Source organism: Carlito syrichta, unplaced genomic scaffold, assembly GCF_000164805.1.
Source record: "Carlito syrichta isolate Samal-C Ts95f unplaced genomic scaffold, Tarsius_syrichta-2.0.1 Scaffold312770, whole genome shotgun sequence".
Classification (NCBI taxonomy): Eukaryota; Metazoa; Chordata; class Mammalia; order Primates; family Tarsiidae; genus Carlito; species Carlito syrichta.
This window is the reverse complement of record NW_007256866.1, coordinates 387,940-411,472: the sequence shown is the minus strand read 5'-3', so window position 1 is coordinate 411,472 and position 23,533 is coordinate 387,940. Positions and strand designations below refer to the sequence as shown.

The 23,533-nt window shown below is 50.1% G+C and overlaps 1 protein-coding gene across 1 annotated transcript in view; it reads right to left on the bottom strand.

Moving 5' to 3' along the window:
* The window catches only part of LOC103272566 (leucine-rich repeat and fibronectin type-III domain-containing protein 2), a 197,798-nt gene that overhangs the window by 173,192 nt on the left and 1,073 nt on the right, over positions 1–23,533 (bottom strand). The gene's annotated exons all lie outside the window — the stretch shown is intronic.

Sequence of the window (23,533 nt, the reverse complement as noted above, 5' to 3'; positions counted from 1 at the left end):
TTGAGACTAGCCTGGGCAATATAGCAAGACCTTGTCTCTACAAAAAAAAAAAAAAAATCAGCTGGGCTTTGTGGTGTATGCTGATATTTCTAGCTACTTGGCAGGCTGAAGTGGAAGGATCACCTGAGCCCAGGAGGTCAAGGCTGCAGTGAACTATGATTGTGCCACTGCACTCCAGCCTGGGTGACAGAGGGAGAACCTGACTCAAAAAACAAATCAACATATGATAAGAGACAGATGAGAGGTACAGACCATGAATAGGATAGGAGTTGTGGGCAAGGCTAAGGTGGAGCAATCACAGAAGACTTTCCTGCAGGTAGTGGCCAGGAACAGACAAAAGGAGGAGCCATTACTACACAGTGTACTTCCAGGGGGTTGGGGAGGTACAGGACTTCAGAGGAGCAGAGAGGAAGGGCCCCTATCTAGTGCAGACCTAAAGGGCCCCAGGAGGCTTCCTGGGGTCAGATGAGCAGGAACACAGAAACTGTCCAGGTGAACAAGTGCAGGGGGGTGGGGGAACAAAGGAAGGGGGAGAGAAAGGAGTGAGAAGCGAGAGACAAGATTTCTAATTTCACATCCCCAAGAGAAAATGGGGTCCACCTGGTTAGTGGGCCACTTTGCCAGGACTCCACGCTTCCAGCCAGAAGCAGGATCGCATGGGTGTCTCCCTTTGCTGCTCCTGAAGCTTATAGAACCCTCAGTCTCTGGAGAAGCAAAAGGAATGGGGCCTCCTGGTCCTGCCAACACACACACACACACACACACACACACACACACACACACACACACACACACACTAACCAGTAAAAGAAAACGCCAAAAAGAAACTCAGTCTATTTCTGTCACTGCTTGGAGATGAAGACTTTCCTAGAAATTGACTCTAAAGCCTCCATTGTACATGCAAAGGCATGTGCGTGCGCGCGCGCACACACACACACATACACACACACACACACACACACACAGAGAGTCCATTATCCCCAAGGGGCCCAATTTGGGGCTTGCTTATAGCTGTGATCCTCAGAAGGCCACAGTTTAATCTGAGGGAAGGGCTGGCTGTCAGTCTGAGTGTGCCCCTATGAGGCATAAGGGTGTCTCCCTACCATCTGTGTCCAGGTTTTGCAAAAGTGCTGACTGTCCACAAGCTGGCTTCCAGTCCCATGCAAGTCTTCCCGAGGGTTAACTCTAAGCTGACTGGTGACTCAAGGGGCCACATATGTAGAGACCCCTCTCTGTACTCCTACACAATACCCACAGATGATCCAGATGTGGATGGTCCTCTCTTTGTCTCGCTGTGGAAATATCTGCCTCTCTGCATCCACTCAGTGTTGCTCCATGATTGCGACTGGTAACTCTTGTCTCTTTTTCCTGCCCAGACTCACAAGGACAGCAGCAGGGACTGCTGCGGGGCCAATGAGCTTTGTCTGCCTCCTCCTCTAGGGGACCCTCCAGGGTCCTCAGGCTTGCTGAATCCTCACTTTCTCATCAAAAGGAGGAAAGGCTCAGAGAGCAGCAGCTGCCAGGGGCTCCCTGTCAATCCACAGTCATTTATCATGGAGCAAAGACCATCAGGGAGCAGTTGTTTCTAGGGGTTTCCATCTGGATGAACCTCACCTGTTGCTATTTTTAAAACACATTTCTTTGTGACTAAACTAGGATTGAGATGAGGCAAAGGTAGATGTGGAAGTGGCTGAGTCTCCAGAAATTCTGCCTTTTCCCCTAGGCTCCGTGGGCCTGCCAAGCCCAGGGCCATGTCACAAACACAATGAGACACAAGAATAGAAATCAAGGTGGAGACAACAGGATTGCTCTGGAAGCAGCATCAACTCCCCACAATCTCCAGCCCTGTCCCCAAGTCTTCAGTAGCTTTCCTGCCCTCACTGTCACTATAATTATCATGGACACCACCCTCTTCTCCCATTTCCTCGCCTGACTATACCGCAGACACACTCTCAGTGTGCACGTAAGGTGCTGGATGGAGATACGGATTATCCATTTTCACAAATGACCACCAACCATGGTCCAGGCACCAAACTAAGTGCTTTAGAACATTATCTCATTTCATCACTACAACAACCCTGTGAGGTAAGCATTCTTTTTATCCCCATTTTAGAGGTATCCCCATATTGAGGTTTAGGGAGGTTAAGTAACTTTCCCCAAATTATGAAATCAAGGAAAGTTCTGGGGTTCAAATTCAGGTTCTTCTGAATCTGAGGTCTGGCCTCTAAACCATTAGCCATCAGTGGGCCAGCGCAAGTGGAGGACACGAGCATGGGGACCAAAGCCTACCATAACAGTTTTTGTCATGTTCATGACCAAGAGTCAACAGCTGTAGTCATCTGACCAACAGTGATTGAGGACCTACTGCGTGCTAGGTGCTGCTTTGGGACTGTCTGGGGATACAGGTAGGCCCAAGCCAGAAACACAAGGCTTGTCTTTGATATCTCCTCATTCACATCTGATGTGATCAAAATGTCACCTAATCACCACCAAGTCTTTTGACGTTACCACATAAGCAGCTCGAGTATCTGCCACTTCTATCCATTCCCACCACTGTCACAATCTGAGCCACCACGATCTCTCTACTGAAATATTCCAATGGTCTCTTAACTGATCTGCATCCACCCACTCTTGCCATCTCCCAATCAGCTTTCTACAATGAAATTAGAATGATCTTTTCAAAATGTAAATCTGGTTCTGTAATTACAATCTCAATTACAATTACAATTGTAATCTCAAATTACAATCCTTCAATGCCTTTCCATTGCTCCTAGCAAAAATGCTCCTTAATGACCCACGATGTCCTACCTACCTCCCCAGCCTTTCCCCACACCAAGACCACAAGAGCCGTCTTCACCATCCGTGCAATTGTAAATTCCATCCCCATGATCCACAGCCTCCTCCACCACCATGACCATCACTGCCACTGCCACCACCATTGTAGTCTTCGCCATCACACATGTCCTCACGAAACAGCCCCTCCCCAAGGTGTGGTGCTCACTGATAGAGTCAGACACCCCTGCATCAAAGCTCTGACTGTTCGAGACACAGAAACACACCGTTGGGACCCACCTGCTTTTCAAATAAAAGCCTTAACAAGACTGATCTGGAGTTTCTAGGCTTCACCAACTCTAAGGAAAGTTCTCAACTCATAGTTGGAAGGCTTTTTCTGACCGAAAGGCAGGACGTGTAACACTTAGGAGCATCTGGCAGAGGATGTAGAGCCCAAGACAAATCATTATAGGACTCCCTAACATTGATATTGAAGCCAAATCTTGGCATGATGACCTTCAAGAGTAACTGCAAAGAGAAACCTGGTGAATACGTTTAACGTGGGAAGAGACATGTCTATTTCATTAGAGTCCTTAAAATATTATATCTGGGTCGGGCTTGGTGGCTCAGCCAGTAATCCCAGCGCTTTGGGAGGCCAAGGTGAGTGGATGGCCTGAGCCCGCGGGTTCGAGATCCACCTGGGCAGCTTGGCGAGACCTCATCTCTACAATAAATCAAAAATCAGCCGGGCGTGGTAGCACACGCCTGACCTGTAGTTCCAGCTACTTGGAAGGCGGAGGCGGAAGGATCGCCAGAGCCCAGCAGGTCAAGGCTGCAGTGGCCAGGAGTGGCCACTGCACTCCAGTCTGGGTGACAGAGTGAGACTCCAACTCAAAAATATATATATTATATCTGTAGCTCCCACATTCCCCAGTTTTTTTGTTTGTTTGTTTTGAGTTGGAGTCTCACTCCTTTGCCCAGGCTGGAGTGCAGTGACACGCACACTCATGGCCAGCCAGCATCGACCTGCTGAGCTCCAGCAATTCTTCTGCCTCAGCCCTCCAAGTAGCTGGAACTACAGGTGCGCATTACTGCACCAGCTAATTTTTGATTTTATTGTAGAGACGAGGTCTTGCCAAGTTGCCCGGGCTGGTCTCGGACCTGCAGACTGAGGTAATCCACTCTCCTTGGCCTCCCAAAGTGCCAGGATTGCAGGCTGAACCACTGAGCCTGACCATCCCCCAGTTTTAAAGATGAGAAAACAGAAAAGGGTCAGAGAGAAGAAAACATTGAAGTCCCTGGGAAAGCCATGATCCAAGGTTACTCTGAGACTCCCTCCATAGTCCACTGAGCTTCCTAGAGGGAAGGGGTGCAGAGGGGAGCCACTTGGGAAAGAAAGAGCATCCTGCTACCAGGGTTCTCTTACCTGGGTTATAATGAGGAAAGAGAAGGGCACTTTTGCTCTGAGCTTCCAATTACCTTCCAAAGTGAGAGAAAAATCAAAATGGCGGACAAGGCCTGATCTCATTCAACAGGATGATATTATGACGGGGGTAGGGAGGAGAGGGCTTCTGATCAATGATGCCTTGGCTCATAGAAGGAGCAAAAAGAAATCTCCCTCAACCCCAGTCCCTAAAGAGCACCAGGGAAGCAACCTGACCACTTTATTGCTTAAAATGCGAGACTACAAAGCTGCCTTGATTCCTGGCTTCCATCCTGTGTCCCCACCCTCCTCCTCTCCATTTCTGAATCTCAGTTCCAGAAGAGATATGGGACACCAAGCCTTGAAGCTGGAAAAGTCAACAGAAATGAACCGACATGAAGAAAGAAGAGTCCGTAGAATTCACACTGAGCATTGACAAAGAATGTATTTACATATGAGCATGTTGCTGTTAGTCTTCACTGTTTGGAGGGCTTTGTACACATGGACCCATTGAATCCCACAGCAGCCCACCTTGAGGAATTCTTTTTTTTTTTTGAGTCAGAGTCTCACTCTGTTGCCCAGGCTGGAGTGCAGCGGCACACTCCCAGCCACCACAGCCTCGACCTGCTGGGCTCAGGTGATCCTTCTGCCTCAGCCTTCCAAGTAGCTGGAACCACAGGCGTGCGCCACTATACCCAGCTCTTTTTTTTTTTTAATTTATTAGAGAGACGAGGTCTCAAACCCCTGGGCTCAGGCAATCTTCTTGCCTCCGCCTCCCAAAGTGCTGGGATTACAGGCATGAGCCACTGTGCCCTGCAGACCTTGAAGAATTCTGATGGAGACAACAGGCAGGCCTGGCCTAGCAAAAGTAAAGGTCCTGGTGAGGGGGCACTGGCAGGCGGCTCACAGAGATTTTACCCCTTGAAATTATTCTGGAAAATCCACAACAACCGCCATCATGCTATAAAGGTAGTGGGACACTGAGACTGCAGGTTTTCTGTACCAAGCAGACTCATATATATCTCAGCTCTTACCCATAGCAGCTGATATGCTTCATGTGGGTGAGAGGCAAAAAAAAAAAGGGCTGCGCTCGGTGGCTCAGCCTGTAATCCCAGCACTTTGGGAGGCTGAGGAGAGTGGATTGCCTGAGCCCGCGGGTTCAAGACCCACCCAGGAAACTTGGCAAGACTTCCTCTCTACAATACATCAAAAATTAGTTGGGCATGGTAGCACGTACATGTGGTTCCAGGTACTTGGAAGTCTGAGGTGGAAGGATCGTTAGAGCGTGCCACTGCACTCCAGTCTGGGCAACAGAGTGAGACTCCATCTCAAAAAAAAAAAAAAGTTTTATATGTGGGTAGCTTCTGGATCTCCCCATGAGAGGAAGATAAAGATACTATATGTGCCCTATTCCTGCCCTGTCCCAAATCCTTCTCTCATGCTAAGAAACACAGTGCTAAATTAAAGTCTTTTGTGTCCTCTGAATTGGACACAAAAGACTTTATTTGAATTTGAACCCATGACTACACCTGGTGTCACTCACTGGGTTGACTAAATGTCTCTGAATTTTCACCCCTACTCTTACAGATAAGGAAACTAAGGCACGGGGAGGTCAAAGGACTTGCCCAGGATTATGCAGAGCCAGAGTGGAACACCCTTTTACTTTACCTCCAAGGGGCGGTAAGCGGTGTAGCCCAGAGGGAAGGATATGGGCCACTTTGTCAAGAGCCCAGCCATCCAAAGGTAGCTCTGGGATCCACACGCTCGTGTAGGAAGACATCAGAGGGAAATAGCTCAGCAGCTAGGAAGCGGAGAGTCAGGAAGCGTGACCCCTGCCTACAACCCAGGCAATGGGAGAAGACTGAGAAAATACTTCAGCTTCCACTGAGAGAGAAGCCCCTGAGGATGGGACGCTGTTGCTTCAAGGGTGAACTGACCTGGAACCTGGAGAAAGCTGATCCATGAGAGGCAGTTAGGTCTCAGGGCTGGGAAGACATCATAAGTGAGGAAGCAGGCCCTGGGAGGGACTTCCAGGTTGCAACAATCAGCTCAGAGACCAAGGGGACGTGGACTAGAGAATGTCCACTGAGACTTGGGAGACCAACTTAGAAACCAGCCAGAAAAGGCCTTCCGTGGTCAGGACCAGGTGGGGTTGGTATCAGCCCAGAGCACCACCATTTGGTCTTGTGGCTGGGGGCATGTGTGGCCAAGTGGCATGCCGCACTGCCCAGATTTTGCTGTTCAGACATGCCCAGGAGGATTAAGTAATTAAACTGGGACCAGCACGTCACCTCCCCTGTAAGAGTCTGGCCCCGCACTGCTCTCACTGCAGCAAGAAGGGCTTCTGCACTCTGATCTCCGTGCCTTCAATTTCACTCACAGTAATCCATCCTCCACACAGCTACCCAGGCCAATTTCCTTAAAGGCAAATCGGACCATGTCATTCCTGGCTTAAAAGCTTTCCGGGCTCCCCGCCGACTTCCCCACCAAGCCTAAGCTCCTTGGCATGGCGTGCGCGGCCCTCCCTTGGGTCTGGCCCTGCCTTCCTGTGCTGTCATTCAACTCCCCTGCCCCTGGCCTCACCCTCTGCGCTCCCTCCAGCTGCAAGGTATTGCTGGCCACATGATGTTCTTGGGACTGAGAACATCTGACTTCCCTGTCTCTGTGGTCCTCAACCTTGGAATTAGAATCCCGGGAAGCTTTAACACTCCAGTGGGGCCGGGCATGGGGGCTCATGCCTGTAATCCCAGCACTTTGGGAGGCCAAGGCGGGAGGGTCACTGGAACCCAGGGGTTTGAGACCAGCCTGGGCAACATAGTGAGACCTTGTACTATAAAGAAAAATAACTTAGCCAGGCATGATGGTATGTGCCTATAGTCCCAGCTATTCGGGAGGCTATGATGGAAGGCTAGCCTGAGCCCAGAAGGTCTAGGCTAAATGATCTATGATTGTGACACTGCACTCCAGCCTGAGTGACAGTGAGACCCCAACTCAAAAAAAAAAAACAAAAAACGAAAAACTCCATGGACTGGTGGCACCCAGAACAATTAAATCAGACTCTCTTGTGGGGAGAGCTCAGGCATCTGTGGTCTTTAAAGGCCCCCAGGTGATTCCAATGTGCAGCCAGGGTTGAGAACTACTGTTCTCTCTCTAACCAGCCCCAGCCTACTTCCTTGAAGATTCAGCCTAGGTGTCTCAGCCAATCATCAAATATTTATTGAGTCGGGCACTATTCTAAGCACTGGAGATAAAAATAATAATGATAGCAAATATTTATTGAGCATTTACCATATGCCAGACACTGATCTAAGTGTTTTAAATATATTAACTCAATTAACGCAAACCATACTCTCTGGGGCAGAGACTCTTATTTCTCCCATTTTACACATGAAGAAACTGGGACACAGAGAGGTAAAGTCACTTCTCCAGAGTTACACAGCCAGTGAGAGGTGCAGCCGGATTTTCACACAGGCAGTATGAGCACCAGAGTCTGCACATCTGACTGCTGTGCCGCCCTGTCCCTTCCATTGTTGCCTGCCCTCACATTGTTCACAGGCTGCAAGAGGGAAGCGCTAAACAAATAAGCAGACAAGGAGTGTGGAAGGAAAGGGATACAGGAGTAAATTCGGCCTGAGTAAGAGCTGCAAGGGGCCAGACTTTAGACTGCCTGGCCTGGCCATCCCCAGGAGCAAGATATAAGCTGACGCCGGAGAATGAGCAGGCTCCAGCCAAGTGGAGGGTAGAGCAATGGTGTTTCAGGCAGGGGAACGCATAGGCAAGAAAGGAACTATTCCAGCCCAGGGCACGGTGGGGGCGGGTGAGGGGGGATATGAGGGGAGGGCACAGAGGAGGTGAAGGAGTGAGCAGGGTCGGCGCCTCGCAGGCCACTTAGAGAGCTAGGATTTTCTTTTTTCTTTCTTTTTTTTGGAGTTGGAGTCTCACTCGGTCGCCCAGACTGGAGTGCAGTGGCCGCTCCCGGCCACCGCAGCCTTGACCTGCTGGGATCCGGCGATCCTTCCGCCTCAGCCTTCTAAGTAGCCGGAATTACAGGCATGCGCTACCACGCCTGGCTGATTTTTTGATTTATCGTAGAGATGAGGTCTCGCTGCCCAGGCGGGTCTCGAACCCGCGGGCTCAGGCAATCCACTCACCTCAGCCTCCCAAAGGCGCGGGATTACAGGCTGAGCCACCGAGCCCGGCTGAGAGCTAGGATTTTATCCTGGATGCAGTGGAGCATCTTCAGCAAGGCCTGCGCAGTTTGCAGCAGAGTGGGCTAGAGGAACTGGGGGGGAGGGGAGCGCTGTTCAGGAGGTGGCTGCAGTTGTTTAGCAAGAAGCCTCCCAAGCAGAGCTGGAGAGGAACCACCTCCTCCTGAAAGCTCTCCGGGTTCCTCACCTCCAGTCACAGCACCCTCAGAGGCACACTATAACTGTTTGCCCCTCTGCCTCCCCACCAGACTGGGAGATCCTAGAGGGCAGGGACCAAGTCCAAATGGCCTCTGTTACCCAGCAGCTGGGCAATACAAGGCGCCCTGTAACACCTGTTAAACTCAAGTGAGTTGAATGGAGACACACTAGGCTGATCAGGCAGGCAGCAGCCTGAAGAATGTCTTCCTTTTCCTCCATAGATCTGGGGACTTCACAAACCCTGGCTTGAAGAAGGGGATGTTGTACCTCACCCTCAGCAGAGCCCTTCCCCAAAGCACCCTCGCTTTGATGAGAAAGCAGAGTTGAACTATAGATAACCTGCAGTGGCCAAGCTCCCCCCTTCCCCCACCTCCAGCAAACCCCATTAGGCAGGGCCACGGAGAGGGAGGTAGCCACAGCCCAGAACTGACCCAAAATAGCAGAACCCCAAGATTCCAGGCAGCACCAGATGTTTTAAATAGCCCAGGTTTTAGCAGGTCATTGCACACCAATTGTGAACTGGAGCCTCTGTGACCCTCCCTCTGCTGCCATTACCATCAGGTGGGTCCCAAAGCCCTGTGACACCCAACCTCCATCTAAATCCGAAGGAACCGGAGACCAAGGACAGGAAGCTTCAAAGAGAATTTCGGGTCATGTGGCCAGTTGTCAGCAGAGCTGGGCTGGGCATCCAGTGGTCCAGACTTTCAGCCCAGTGCTCTCTTCTTAGCATTTTTCAAGCCACCTCCATAGTCCCTGACTTGCCCTTGCTGCTCCTTGAGGAATGTCCCTCTGCCCAGACCACCTGGAACAGAGAAACCCACTTCTCCTGGGAAGAGGCAGACAGCCAGGCCCTCCAGGGCAGCCACAGCCCCTCCTCCCTTCCTGCTCCCACACTTTGCAGACAGCATGATGGTTGAGAGGCCAATCCCAACTCTACCACATACCAGCTGAGCAAGTTACTTAAACCCTCTAGGCTGCAGTCACCTCACTATAAAATAGAGATGATAGGTACAATAACAGCACCCATGTCCTAGGGTAGTCGTGGGGTTAAATTCATTTAGAAGTGTAAAGGGCTTAGAACAATGCCTGGCATGTAGTATGAACACCAGTGAGAATTTTCTAGGTCAGCATCAAGGGACCTAGGTCATTATCCAGTTCACAAACCCACGGTGTGCCTCAGTTTTCCCATCTGTTAAATGGGGGAGTGATTCATCCATATGAGTGGCTTGAAGGCAAGTAAGAACTGCTAAGAACTATGAAAAGTGTTTGGAAGTTAAAAAGAAGAAGAGGGAGGCTTGATGGGCAGAGGACCCCGCAGCAGAGAAAGGGGCTCCACATCAATCACCACCGGCCCAGAAGGCTGCCTGGGTTTTATGGGCCCTAGGGCCCCGGCCACTCTCCTGAACATCATTCAGAATTTATAGACTCTTGTCACTGTCCTTTCCAACGCTTTTATTTAGTTGCCTTAGAAGCAAGCCTGGCGTTAATAGCATCTTTGCTGCCAGACCAGGAAAATGCAGCCTGTTCTGCATTTATTCCCCAGTGGTGGGAGGAGTGGAAGCTGGGAGTGCACAGAGAAGCCTGGGGCTGTGTGGACCCCTACAGTCAGCAGATGTGCAGGTAGGCAGGCACGTCCATCTTGCAACAAGGCGCCTCCCCCACCTGTTGGGAAGGACCGGATGATGATGATGACATCAGATGAAATGCTGGAGCCAGGGGGCAGGGAAGAGCCAAGGTTCCCCAAGACCTGCTGCCTACACAGCTGGCCCAGTGAGGACTGAGACCTTGCACCTTCCTATGAACTGGACTGTCAGGGGTTTCCTGCCATTTGCCAAACAAGAAAACCATAGGGGGAAGCACCAGCAGACAAGTCCTGATGAAACCTAACCCGGCTTTTGTCCCTTACAGGCTGTGTGACTTCAGCTTGGAAACCTGGCCTCTCTGATCTTCAGAACAGGGATAAAGAACCTGCCCAGACTGGCCTACCGAGATGAAGAAATGAGACTGTGCACATGTGGAGAAATCTGGAAAAGATCAGAGGGGAGTCAAAGGGTCAGGAGTGTGGGGTGCCAGATAGCCAGGATTCCAGTCCCTACCCGGTCATTTCCTGGCTGAGTGATGCTGAGTGGGTTATATTACCTCTCTATGCCTCAGTGTCTATTTTGATGTAATCTGGATATGAATACCTAGTTGACAGGGTTTTGTGAGAATGAAATAGAAAAGCCTCTCTAAGTCTGCCAAAGCTCAGTAAACATAGGCAGCCAAGAAAGGCACCATCTCCAAGGGTATCTAGAATGGGTCGGGGCATGGCAATGGGCAGCAGACACAACTGGGTTCAAATCCTGGCTCAACCATGAGTTTGCTGTGTGACCTGGGTAGGGTGACCAACTCATTCCAGTTGACCTCAAACATTCCTAATTCCCAAACTACATCCCAGGAACCACCTTGGTCCCAGGCAAACCAGCTCAATTGGTCACACTAGACCTGGAGCAAATCTCTTGGCTAGTTTGCGCTCCCACTTCCACATCTGCAGGAAGGTAATATCTACTTTGCAAAAGTAGTCGCGAGACAAAATGAAAGAATGTGTATAAATCATGATACCAACAAAAAAATACCATATACCAACGCCAGACACTGCAGCTCTTTGTAGACATGGACTCATTTAAGACTCACACCAACCCTAGAGATTACGTACTGTGTTAGCACTATTTGACAGGAGGGGAAACTGAGCCTCAGAGAACTAAGTGACTTGACCAAGGTCATACAGCTTCTCACTAAGATTTGAACCCAGTTGCCTGGCCCCTGGGCCTGACACACGGTGCTGAACTTCCTCTCACATAGCAAGTGCTCAGTAAATAGTAGCTATGAATAAGATAACAACAGAAGCATCTTCCCCTCTGAGTTCTGTTCCCAGGCTGTGTCCAGCACAGGCACGTGAGTTGGTGACTCTGAGCCCATGGGAGAAAGTGGAAGGGTCACTTTACCTTTATACCTCACCCCTACCTTGCTAAGGGCCCCATTAGCAAGGACAGAGGAAGAACCCAGGCAGAGCAAGCCCCACTTCACAGCAAGTCATTAGAAATGCAGATGAACAGGACAGCCCTCTCTGGAGGATGGTTTATTGGAGTCACTTGACTCACAATATCCTCAGGCTCAAGTCTCTATTGCTCTCCTTCCCCATTAAGGGTCATGGAGACGGCAGGCACGGGCATCCCTGCTTCCCCTGGGACATCGGCCTCCTTTCCCCATGAGTGAGACCTGGGGGACAGTGACATGAGGGTCTGGGCCACGGCAAGCTGCGTAGCGTAATGTAGACCCGGCCACAGCAATATGTCCTCTGGGTGAGGAGGAGGCAGAGAGTATAAGGAGCATGGAGAGGAAGGACTCCCTAGGATAGTCCAGGTTGGCCTGGTAACCCCGCCGAACTTCTGCTCAAGTGCAAGAGTCTCAGGCCCGCAGTGGGCACGGCTTAGCAGGGGCTCCTCCCTGCTGTCTGCTAGTGAGAGCAGCTGGACACGGCAGAACATGCAGAGCCCTCGGCCACTCCCCTGGTTCCCTCTGGCTTACAGTACCCCTGAGAGCCAGGCACAGCTGGGAGATAGACCTGAACCCCTAGAAGCTTTGCTTCTAATTAGAGTCGAAACCCAAAGTGCAAAGGTGATGCACAAAAGCAGTCCTGAGAGAGACCCCACAGAGGTCAGGGTGGCAGCCCCTTCCATGGACACAGGAGACAAGAAGGACAGATGGCAACCAAACCACCCTGCCAGGGGTTCCACCATCCCTACTCTGTGCCTGCCCTTCTGCCTTCACCTAGGTGTCTAAATGGCAGATAATGGAGCCTCAGTCACCTGTGTATATTGGAATCTAAGGAACTTGGTCCCTCACTCTAGGGACATTTGCGAGATACCCCAAGTCTTTCCCTTGGATGCAGTAAAACTATAAGGAAGTTGAAGTGGAGAGAAGACAGGAATGCCTCTGTGACATGGTGAAGTCATCCTACCCGGCACCTGTCCCCACTCTCCCTCTCCTAACCCAACTCAGGGATCACAGCCCGTGACAGCACGAATCGTGGTTAAGAGACTGGGCTCGGGAATTGGCTGCTTGGGTTTGAATCCAAGCTCTGCCCTCTTACGAGCTGTGTGACCTTGGGCAAGCTACTAACCACCCTGGACCCACATTTCCTCACCTGTAAAATGAACTAATAACAGTACTCACTGCACAGAATTAATGTGGGGATAAAATGAGTACTTAAAGCTTATGTTAGAACAGCACTGGGCACACAGCAAGCATTCAATACCCGGCAGCTATTGTTATGAGGGTATAATATAATATAATGCAAGCATGACCTGGTCATTCCATTAGCCTTCCTGAGCTATGGTTTCCTCGCATTTAAATGGAGTCAGGCCTGCTTGCCCTAATTCCTCACTGTCATGGGGTCCAAAGAAAGACAGGCACAGCTGCAACAAGCACTTTAAAATGCATAAAGTATTGCACGCACAGAAGAGACAGATAGAGCACATACTCCAATAAATACGGCGCAGTGTAAACATAACACCATGGGGGAGCACGATGCAATGGAAGATCATCCTCTGCATTAAAAACTGAACTGAGAGAGAGAGACAAGATAGATGAAGACAGAGACTGAGAGCCAGGGAGAGGCCAAGAAAGACAGGGACAGAGAGTGAGGGTTGGACTGAAGAGCTGGGAATCAATGCTGTACTGTAATTTAAAAACCAATATACAGTAAATATCAGCCCGGCAGGGCGGTCCAGCCTGAGATAACTCCACCCCGAGCCGGGCCAGCTACCAACGCCCCCCACCAGCTTCCCTGTAACTCAGACTCCATCACTCTCTCTCCCCGCCCAGATCTTATCCCAGAGTCGCAGGTACCTGCAGTACCTTCCAATTATGCGCCGAATTTACATGACATGAGATTTATAAGACACACTGATCCCAGAGCCCTGGAAGGAGCTCAGGCCTTGACTTCTTCCCTCCCTATTCATTTCCCAAGCTGGGGGAAAGACTGGGCTAGAACTCTAGGTCCTGGCCAGTCTGGCTCTGTGCAGGGAGTGGCTGGGAACCTGGGCTTCAGCGGAGTACCACCCCCATATCTCCCCCTATGGTTCTTCCTGCTGCTCCATTCTGATGGCCTCCTTGACTACTAGCTTCTCCCCACAGTTCTGCCCCCCAGGCCCCATCCTCACACCATGTCGCTTCCTAGACACTGACGCCATGATCCATTCCCGCACCCAATTCCCTCTGAGTTTCTGAAACTCCCCTCCCACAAGCATTCTCTCCTGGGATCTGGTTTCTCCCTGCTGGAGGTCTTCATCCACTCTCCTGAGTCCAGGCCCAAGGCCCATTTTCTTTCCCCAATGCTTTCCACCAAAAGGTCCAGGCTGTTCCCCTTCCCCCACTAGAAGCATTGCTGGGAAAGGGTGTTGGGTGGGCATGAATAGGACCCATGTCTTCTTCTGGCTATCTCCCCAAGCACCAGGCCAGGCTGAACCAGAGACCTCCTCCTAGGCCGCAGTTTCTCAGCCCAGGCTCCCCACCCTTCTTTTCCCACTTAGTGCCTCCAACACAGTCCCACCCATGGTGGTTACCATTACTAACTTCGCCTACTCCCATCTAGGGGGCTTGTGACTGCTTCAAAGGGCTCCAAACAAGCATGCCCAGTGGCCCCACTACTGACTCCTACCCCTGGGGTGCTGCTTTTCCTTGAGCTGTGCCATGCAGACCACGCCTAGGTAGGCCAGTCTGGAATGTGATGTGACCTTCCTCCCACACTCTCGTTTATTTTCCCAGCAATCTGATCCCACAGCAGAAAGAAGGCCCATCCTAAACTCACTGGCCATTGTCACCCAAAACCCCCTGCTCCAAAATCCTGTAACCCCTTGGCTGGACACAGTGTGGTTGTAAGGTGCAAGAAAAACACCCACTGGACTAGAAACCCCTTAACAATCTCTGTGCCTCAGTTTCTCCTTATGCAAAATGATTATAATCATAACGTCTGTCCTTCCTGCCTGTTTTCTGTTGGAAGGGTCAAATGAGATCACATGGAAAATACAAAGAAAGTCCTCAAATGACTGTCCAATTGAGAGGTGGTTGTTTGAAAGGAGTATCAGTTAAGACGGCCCACACTAGTCCTGCTCCATGCTTAGGAAAATATCACTGCTATTTCTACTGCCACTACTTGCTCACACACTTATATAGAGTTCAGTATGTGCCGGGTACTGCTCCAAATATTTTACATATAGTAATTAATTTAATTCTCTAACAATCCTATGCATTGTGTACTATTGTTATCACCTTTTTGCAGATGAGGAAACTGAAGCACAGAAAGAGTGACTTGCTCAAGTTCACATATGGGGCACAGTATAAGTCTTAGGAACGGGAGCCCAGATACACAATACTCCCTACGAAGAAGGATGCTGCTTCCATGTATTTTGGCGCCCAAGTGTTCCCTAACAATGTGTCGTGTATCTGGTCCTTCCTCTTCATTAAACATAAAGTCTCCAAGGACAAAGGAGAGGCCTTCCTTCATGAGAGGAAGGCTTCTCAAGCATAAGAGACCCGCCTTGCTCACCTGCAAGCACTCTGTGACTGCAAGCACAGTCCCTGCCAGCAGCCCCCTGCCCAGATTCTTGCCCCTCCAAAGCCTGGGGAACTACCCTCTCCTCCAGTGCAACAGTCCTCATCTGCCACGTGCTTAGGAGGGGCCAGGATTTATGTCTATTCTAGGGTCGCTCCCCTCAGCTCCCCTTCTTCCCAGCTCAAGTCCTGTGACGCAAGAACTCAAGCCAAGAGGAAGATTAAATGGTTCCTTTAGGGGCAGCTGTCCCTAAATTGAGACCATGACCTGAAATCTCTTCATCCCATCAGTTTCTATTTGGGTGACATGGTGAGATGTCAGCTTAGTAGTGGCACAGGGTAGGGATATGGGAAAACAGCATAAGGAGAGTTTAAGGAGTCTCCATCACTACCACTATCATCATCATCATTGCCATCACTGCCATCCCCCTCCTTCTCCTCCCCATCATCATCAACACCACCACTGTCAGCTTTACATCAAGCAATTAATATGTGTGACTTTGGCCGGGGGCGTGGTGGCTCAAGCCTGTAATCCCAGCACTTTGGGAGGCCAAGACGAGAGGATTATCTGAGCTCAGGGGTTCGAGACCAGCCTGGACAACTTAGTGGGACCTCATCTCTACAATAAAAACAAAAATAAAAATTAGCCAGGCGCAGTGATGCAAACCTGTAGTTCCAGTTTCTTAGAAGGCTGAGGTGGAAGGATCACCTGAGCTCAGATGAGTGTAGCTCGATCCCTAGCAGGTATCTTGAGAAATGGTGAGAGGATTTACCTTGACCCTGAGGACAGAGGTAATCCAACCTTTTCCCACACTCTACTCCAGTGGAAACAAGTGAGGATTGGAACTAAAAAGCTGGAATTTGTTGTGAATAAAAGCTCCCAGCACACTGAGAACCAGGAAGGAAGGAATGATCACCAAGTGGCACCAGGGGTCATCATGCATCCTGGCTGAGAAGGACAGAGGGTCCAATCCTCTCCAGTGTGTAAATCTCCCTAGTCCTCAGTTTCCTATCTTGAATCCAGGGACAAAATATACCCTTCCTGTCTTCCAGAGTGCTTGACAGCTCTGCAGTGATGGGTCAACATCTGGACAGATGCCAGAAGTCTGGGTTCTCATCATGCCCCTGCTACCTGAAAGTTGGAGCCACTTTCCTCATCTGTACAGGAAAGAGGGCAGGTTTTGCCTTCCTTGATGAGCTCAGTGGGCTGTGGGAATTGCAGGAAACCATACAAAGAAACGTTCTTTGCAAAATGGTCAGAGCTCTATAAGAGTTGGTGGCACCCATCCATGTCTGCGAGGGAGAAGTCAATGCAGTGAACAAAGGGAATGTGTGTGTGTGTGTTGTGTGTATAAGAGTGGGTATATGAGTTTTCCAATGGGTATATGAATATGTCCATGTGTATTTGTGTGAGCACACATGAATATATGGGAGTATGGATATGTGTGTGCAGATGTATATGTATGTAAGTGTATGTGTGAGTATGAGGGAGTGCGTTCTAAAGAGTGAAAGCAGGCTTGACTTTCTGAGCTTCTGGAAAGCCCTAGAAAAGTCTCCAACAAGTGCCATAAGATGAAGTCTTCTTGTTCTAAAAGGGTATTCCTGATGAGCAAAGTTGATTCCTTGACTCAATCTTTCCTGTAATGAAGCCACTATAATACCCAGAAATATCCTTCTATGGCAGGAGGGAGGAAGGATGGGTCTGGGGTAATGGAGGTATGTGTGTGAGTACGTGGGTGTGGGATGTGTGTGAGCATATGTGAACATGTGTGTACTTATGGAGTGCATGTGTTTGAATGTGCATGTGTGTGTATGTGTACATCCATGTGCTAGAGCGGGGCTGTGGGGAAGGAGACAGCCCCATTCAGACTGCAGCTCTAGGATCCTGGTTATACACAATCAAACCTGGTCATGGTGTTTGGTTATGGGGCAGTTGGGGTCATCATGCAGAGGGAAGCATGGGTACTGTCTGGCAGAAGAAGATGAAGAGGAGATTGGAGGACCCTGGCCAAGCCGCTTCAAAGGTCTAGATGGCTTAGCAGATGTATCTTTGGTCTGAGGTTGGCTCACAGACTCATAAATCAAAGGACCAACTACCGGAATTGGAAAGACCTTGGGAGAGCACTCAGGCCCCACTCTACAGGTGAGGAAGGAAGTGAGAGGGGATGGCCAAGATCATGCATCACGTTCCTGGCAGTGCTGAAAGAGAACCCATTCCAGGTTCCCCTGCACCCCAGCAAGCACTGCTCATCCAGCCCTTGGTGCCTTGTGCCGTAGGAGGACTTCTAGCCTTTCACCTTCATGACCCCAGGTCCACCTTCCCTCCCTCCTGCCATAGGACATTTCTGGGTATTATAGTGGCTTCATTACAGGAAAGACTGAGTCAAGGAATCAACTTTGCCCATCAGGAATATCCTTTTAGAACAAAAGGGCCTCATTTTGTGGCCCTTTTGGGGCTTTTCTAGGGCTTTCCAGGAGCTCAGAAAGTCAGCCCTGCTTTCACTGTCATGGCCATCATCCCCTTCTCTCTCATCAGGCACCAAGACCAAGTCCAGCTCACTCCCCAAGCTTCTCCAAGTCCTGTAGGCTGAGCAGCCACATGGCACATATTCACACATTCTGGGGACCAGACACAGTCATGTGTCAACAAGGCTATTTTACTGAAGTAGGAGCCCCCACAGACCCTCAGTATTAGTTGGGGACTCCCTGACATCTTTGACCAAAGCTGATGTAACAGGGGGAGGAGTAAGAAGCGGGTAGATGGGAAGCAGAGTGCTAGCTGTCGAGAGAAGTAACAGGAAGTGAGTCTCAGGGAGGAAGAGCTGGGAAGACCAAATAGATTTTGCAACCAGGAAGTTTATTAGAGACCTGAGTTAAGACAAGAGGGAGACTACTCCTCTGCATTGGCCCACACCAAAATGGGGTCGAGGAGGGGATGTTCTGAGAGAAGAGGGCCCAGGAGAAAAACACAGAGGGAAGAGAGGCTGAGAGATACTCTGCTTTCTGCTTGTGCACCCTGTGTCTGGGCACATGGACTGTGGCTTGGCTCCTGCTGGTGAATGAATTAATGTAGGACATGCCAACGATAAGTGCATTGAACTCTAAAAAGCCCAACGCTGGAATTTTGCAATCTTTCACGTTTTCAGGGCTGCCCTGTTAATATAGGAGGGCTTGAGACCCAGGCTGTACTGCAGACAACAATCCCAAATAGATTGATCAATGACACGAACACAATTTTTTTCCTGAATCCAGCTTGACACAGTTTAATAACTATGTCTTGTCTCTATAGTTTCAGTCTATCTCTGAGGTTGATCTAAGAGGACTAGAGAGCCCCCATTAGCCTTGACTCTTGGGGATATTCGAGAAAACAGACCCAGATCTGTCTAAATTAAAGATACCCTGGCTATCTGTTGGTTGGAAGTCTTGGGTCTCCTCTGTGGGACCCCATTACCTTCTCCACAACCTTTAGTACAATACAAGGATATCACTTGAAAAGAACACAGACAGATAGATCGCGATGTATGTGATAGTGGTATTACCTAAATGACCTGGAGCATTTGGACTCAATAGTTTAACAAGCCAGGTGACCCAGAACACAGCTATCTCTGGTCTTTGGCTTCTCACCTCTTTACCTTTGACCCTCTGTTCTAGCCTTGTGTTCTGGGCAGTACATCCAGCCCTGGCTCCCTTCCCAGAAAACACAGTGCCCACTTGCCTGGCCCACTGTCTTACTGGTTAACAGCAGTCCCACTATAATGCCCAGAAATGTCCTATGGCAGGAGGGAGGGAAGGTGGACCTGGAACGAGTTCTCTTTCAGCTCTGTCAGGAATGTGATGCATGATCTTACTCATCCCCCTGTTCGGAAGGTCTGGGCCATGGGGTTTTTCATGGCTAACCTGCTCCCAGATGATGGTGATGCTACCAGCCCACGGACCTCGTGGGAGGTGACAAGGTGCTAGTGAATTTGTCCTCCTCACCATCTCCTGGGGTCTCCCTGTCTCCTTCATCCACCTCTTCTACTCTGTTAACCCTAAGACACATATTCCCGATTGGAGCAATATTGCCCCCAAAGGGTCAAAAATGTTTTCTAGGTGGGGAGGAAGAAAACAAACTTTAATCTTCCAATATATAAATCATAGGTATACATACAGTATACAAACATATCTGTGATAGTCACATTTCATGGGAGGATGCAATTAGGAAGAAAAGTATCTAAAAAAGCTCCTTCAAGGGAGCAATAAGGCAAACAGGTGGAGAAATACTGGCCTAATGAAAATGCTTTCAGCCTTCCTGTGCCCTCTCCTCCAATGATGGCAGCTTGGTTACAAAAATAAATGAGGAAGGTGCCAGTGTGCTACTGATGCAGCCAATTATCTAGACCATAACTGTCCACTTCTATGGTTCATACCACCCTCTTCCCAGAAAACACAGTGCCCACTTGCCTGGCCCACTGTCTTACTGGTTAACAGTAGTCCCACATGAAACCGGTTCATGAAAGCCCACCTCTCATGAACTTGTCACTGGGTATGATTACATTTGACACTTTTGTGACTTAGTCTAAATGAGGAAGGGGGTTGAAAACAGCACCCTGAGTTCTAAAGGGCATGTCTAGTTTGTGAAGCACACTCATGCAAGCTAGCCTAAACTTGCATCATCCTGGGGATGAGCATTCGCACCCTCTTTCGTCGGTAGGAAAACCAGGTCCTGGGGGCATAAAGGGATTCGCCTCCCACCCAAGTCACACATGAGGCCAAGCTGGATCCCCTGACCTGAAGTCCAGTGCTCACCCACTCCACTGCCCCATCTGCTGTCCCTCTCACGGGGCTAATTTGGAGAGGATACTTCTCCAGGAAGGACCTATGCTAACTGTTTGGTGGGCACTTTGGAACCCATAGGCATAAGCAGGCAGGGCAAACAAGGATGCCCATGGGAAGGCTGGGCTGGGCAAGAGCTGTCTGATGGAAGCCCAGAAGCCGCTTTTCCAGCCAGATCAGGAGTCCAGCAGGGCTTACCCATTGTCCCTCACCTTGGGGGAGAGAGATGCAGCCTAGAGGTGTGAGGGTGTGGGCTTTGAAGTCTGATGGATGTGAGAGTTGAGCAAAATCTCTGTCACTTACTAGCTACCTAGCAGGTACTCAGCTTCTCTGAACCTCAGTCTTCTCATCTGTAAAGTGAAGATGATAACTGGTAATTTCACAGGACTGTGAGAATTCAATGAACTATTAATGCCACATTCTTAGCACTGTACCTGGCATGTGAGAAGTAATCAAGAAAGTGTTAGAAGGAGCTGGTCCTGGATAGCCTAAGAAATTTCTCAGAACACATTTCTACTTCTTCATTGCCCCACCCCTGAAGCTCCTCAAATTCCCAGCAACCTATGAGAATGTAAGAGAAAACAAAACCTGCCTTCTGTTGGTTTCAGTGAGCTTTTGATCTTCCTGAAATCCTCACTTCCTGCAAGAAGCCCTCCTGATTACCCTCTCTCTGAGCAGGTTAGACATGGCTACTTTCCTTAACCCTTGTCTTCCAATCTGATTTCCTGCTCCCTGAAAAAATACATTTTAGGCCTGCCCATTACAGTTAGACTTCCTTCTCCTCCCCTGTGCCAGTAGGTTCATTAGTTAGGGCATTTACCAAATACACATCTGAGTCTGAGCTCCTCTCCCAAACTTAGTGTGACACCCAGCTCCACAGACAGGACCCTGATTCAATCACAGGCCTTGCCCAGACCCCAGGAGGAACTGTGTTCATTCACTCGCCCTGGGTCAGACAACATTCCTGTGAGGTCATTCTGTGGGAAGTGGGAAACTAGAGACAAGGAAGAAGAGAGGACAGGGGATGGGTTCTGGGGGAATATTTTATACTTAAGCCTCAGACAGAAAAAGATAACAGATGACACTTGTAACACACAGAGCTCCCACTTCCTGAGAAAATGTCCATGGCCATAAAAATCCAAAGCAAGTGAGAGAGGGAGGGAAGCAGGTGCCAGGGCCCCAGAGGTGAAATTTGCTTCTCGACTACCAATTTCCAAAGTTTCTAGAGGGCTTCCTGGTGTTTTTTAACAATCAGCTTATGTGTGGAGGGAGCAAATCCTACTGGCAGTTTCCTTAGCAAGGGAAGCTGATGGGACATCTTCCATGTCTCTGTAGACCTCTCCCTCACTCCCAACACTCCCCCTTTCAAGGCTTCTAGACTGCCCCTGATCTGAAAAGGAGTGTGGAGACTACCAAGTAGACATTGGGTCATACATCTCTTGGGCTCATGCTAGTATTTACTTCACTAGATGAGAACACGGAGACTCAAATGGTTAACAAGGATGTGGCAGAGCCAGAATCTGAATCTAGACCTTTTAAGTTCAGGTTTTTATTTCATTACATGACAACTCCATCCCTTCAATAAGTTGAACCCTAAAACTCTACCCCCACCCAAAGGAGAAAAAACCCACAAAACACTCAAATTGTTTTTGCTCATGTCGAGCCCAATTCCACTTGGCCATCTCAGGTTGTTTTTTACTCTATGTCTCCGCTTTCAGTCTAGCAGCCACCCTCATCAGACTGTGAACTCCCCGGATGCTCATCTTCACCATAAGATGGGACTTCTTAAAAACAGTTCTAAAAAACAATTCTAATTCCAACTTCACTTCTCAGCTGAGCAGACAGACCCTAGGCCAGGAGCTTAAAAGCCTCTGTATCCCCCACTCCACCCCCTCAAAAGAAGAGCAGAACCTGTCCACACCGCCCCCAACCCCCCCCCCCCACAGGCTTAAGAGACCTGGCAAGATGCTTGGAGGCTAGAAGCCTGGGTCCTTGACTTTTCTTTGGACCTGCAGCAGAGAGGAGAAAGGCAATTCCTCCTTTAGCTACAGCACGGCTAAGCCAGAAGGCTGCCTGGTTTTCCCAGCGGCCCCACCCACCCCAGCTGCATTTCCCTTCCCACCCAGCCTTGCCTCCTGGAAGCTCCCGGCTCAGCTCACCCTTTCTCAGGTCAGACTCCCCTGCTTCTCACATTTCTGGACCTGGGAAGGGAACTGGTACTTCAGAGAAGGAAGTCTGAGCTCCAGCTTCCAGCCGGCGGCAGGAACACCCAGTCCTGCCCACAGGAAGAGGAGCTGGAGCCCACCTCCTGGAGAGACACCTCCAGAGGCTGAAACAGAAGTGTCAAGTTTGCTGTTTGCACCCCCAAGATGAGGGCAGGAAGATAAGTAATTACATTTCTGGACAGAAATTAGACCAGAAACTCTACACTGAGGGCTGGGCAGGGGGCCTGAGCAGAAGTGTGTGAAGAGGCCAGAAGGAAAGAGGTGAAACTCTGCACTCCCAGCGGAGTCAGAAGAGAAAGACAATATTCCAGCGTCAGCAGAAGTGCCCAGGCAGCTGGTGTGGTCTGTGGAGGTTGACGGCTCCAAGCTCAGGCCTTTTGGAGCTTCTGAGTCCTTCTCGTACAACCTGACCCCCTTCAGTCTCCGGCATACTCCACAAGCAAATCCCATTGCCTCCTGGGCTCCACTATATAAAGCCCTGGCAGAGGGCGGCGACCAAGCCAGGGCACAACTCTGGGACCTGGTTCCTTTGCTCCCAGTTTCCCCACAATCCCTGCTTCAGCTCCCTACCACCAGTTCCAAGTTGGCCCTCACAAGAACAACAGCCCACCTAGAACCTCTCGCCCAGGTCCCTGGGAACTTCGTAGCCCAGAGAATGACAGTTTCCTTGCTAGCTTTGCTCCTCCCGAGCGGCAGGGGGTCAATTTCCTGAAGCCGTCCCCTCCCCCAGCACTACAAAGCCAATCAGGCCACCGAGGCCACAACTGCCACCTCCCTGACACACACACGCACACACACACACACACACACGCGCGCGCGCGCGCGCTGTGACCAGGACAGAAGGTCAGATCTACAGCCATGCCTGTTACTCCAGCTCAGAGTGCAGGCTCTGACATGTACTTTCTCCCTGCCTGTCTGCCTGTCTGTCAGGTCTACTGCTGTGGGCTGTCTCTGGGAGCACTTGGCAACAATCTGGCTCAGTCCCTCTGCGGGCTTGGCTCAGGCTAACCTCCTCTCTCTCTCCAGCTCTGGCTTTCAGGGGCTCCGTCTCCCTCGAACTCACTGCCTGTGTCCTTTGTACTAGGCAGACGAGAAGATGGGCAGGACATCTCCCTCAGAAGGTCTGTGCAAAGCAAGGCACTGTCCACCTGGAAACTGTCCACAGCTTTCCCTCCTCCCTGCCCAGGCGGATGTTAGAAGCAGGGCAGGGCTGGGTGGGAGTCAGATCTACCCACCAGGGCATGGTTAATCCAGTTTCCATATTGCTTCATCATGCCATGCTGATGCCCCAGTCTTCT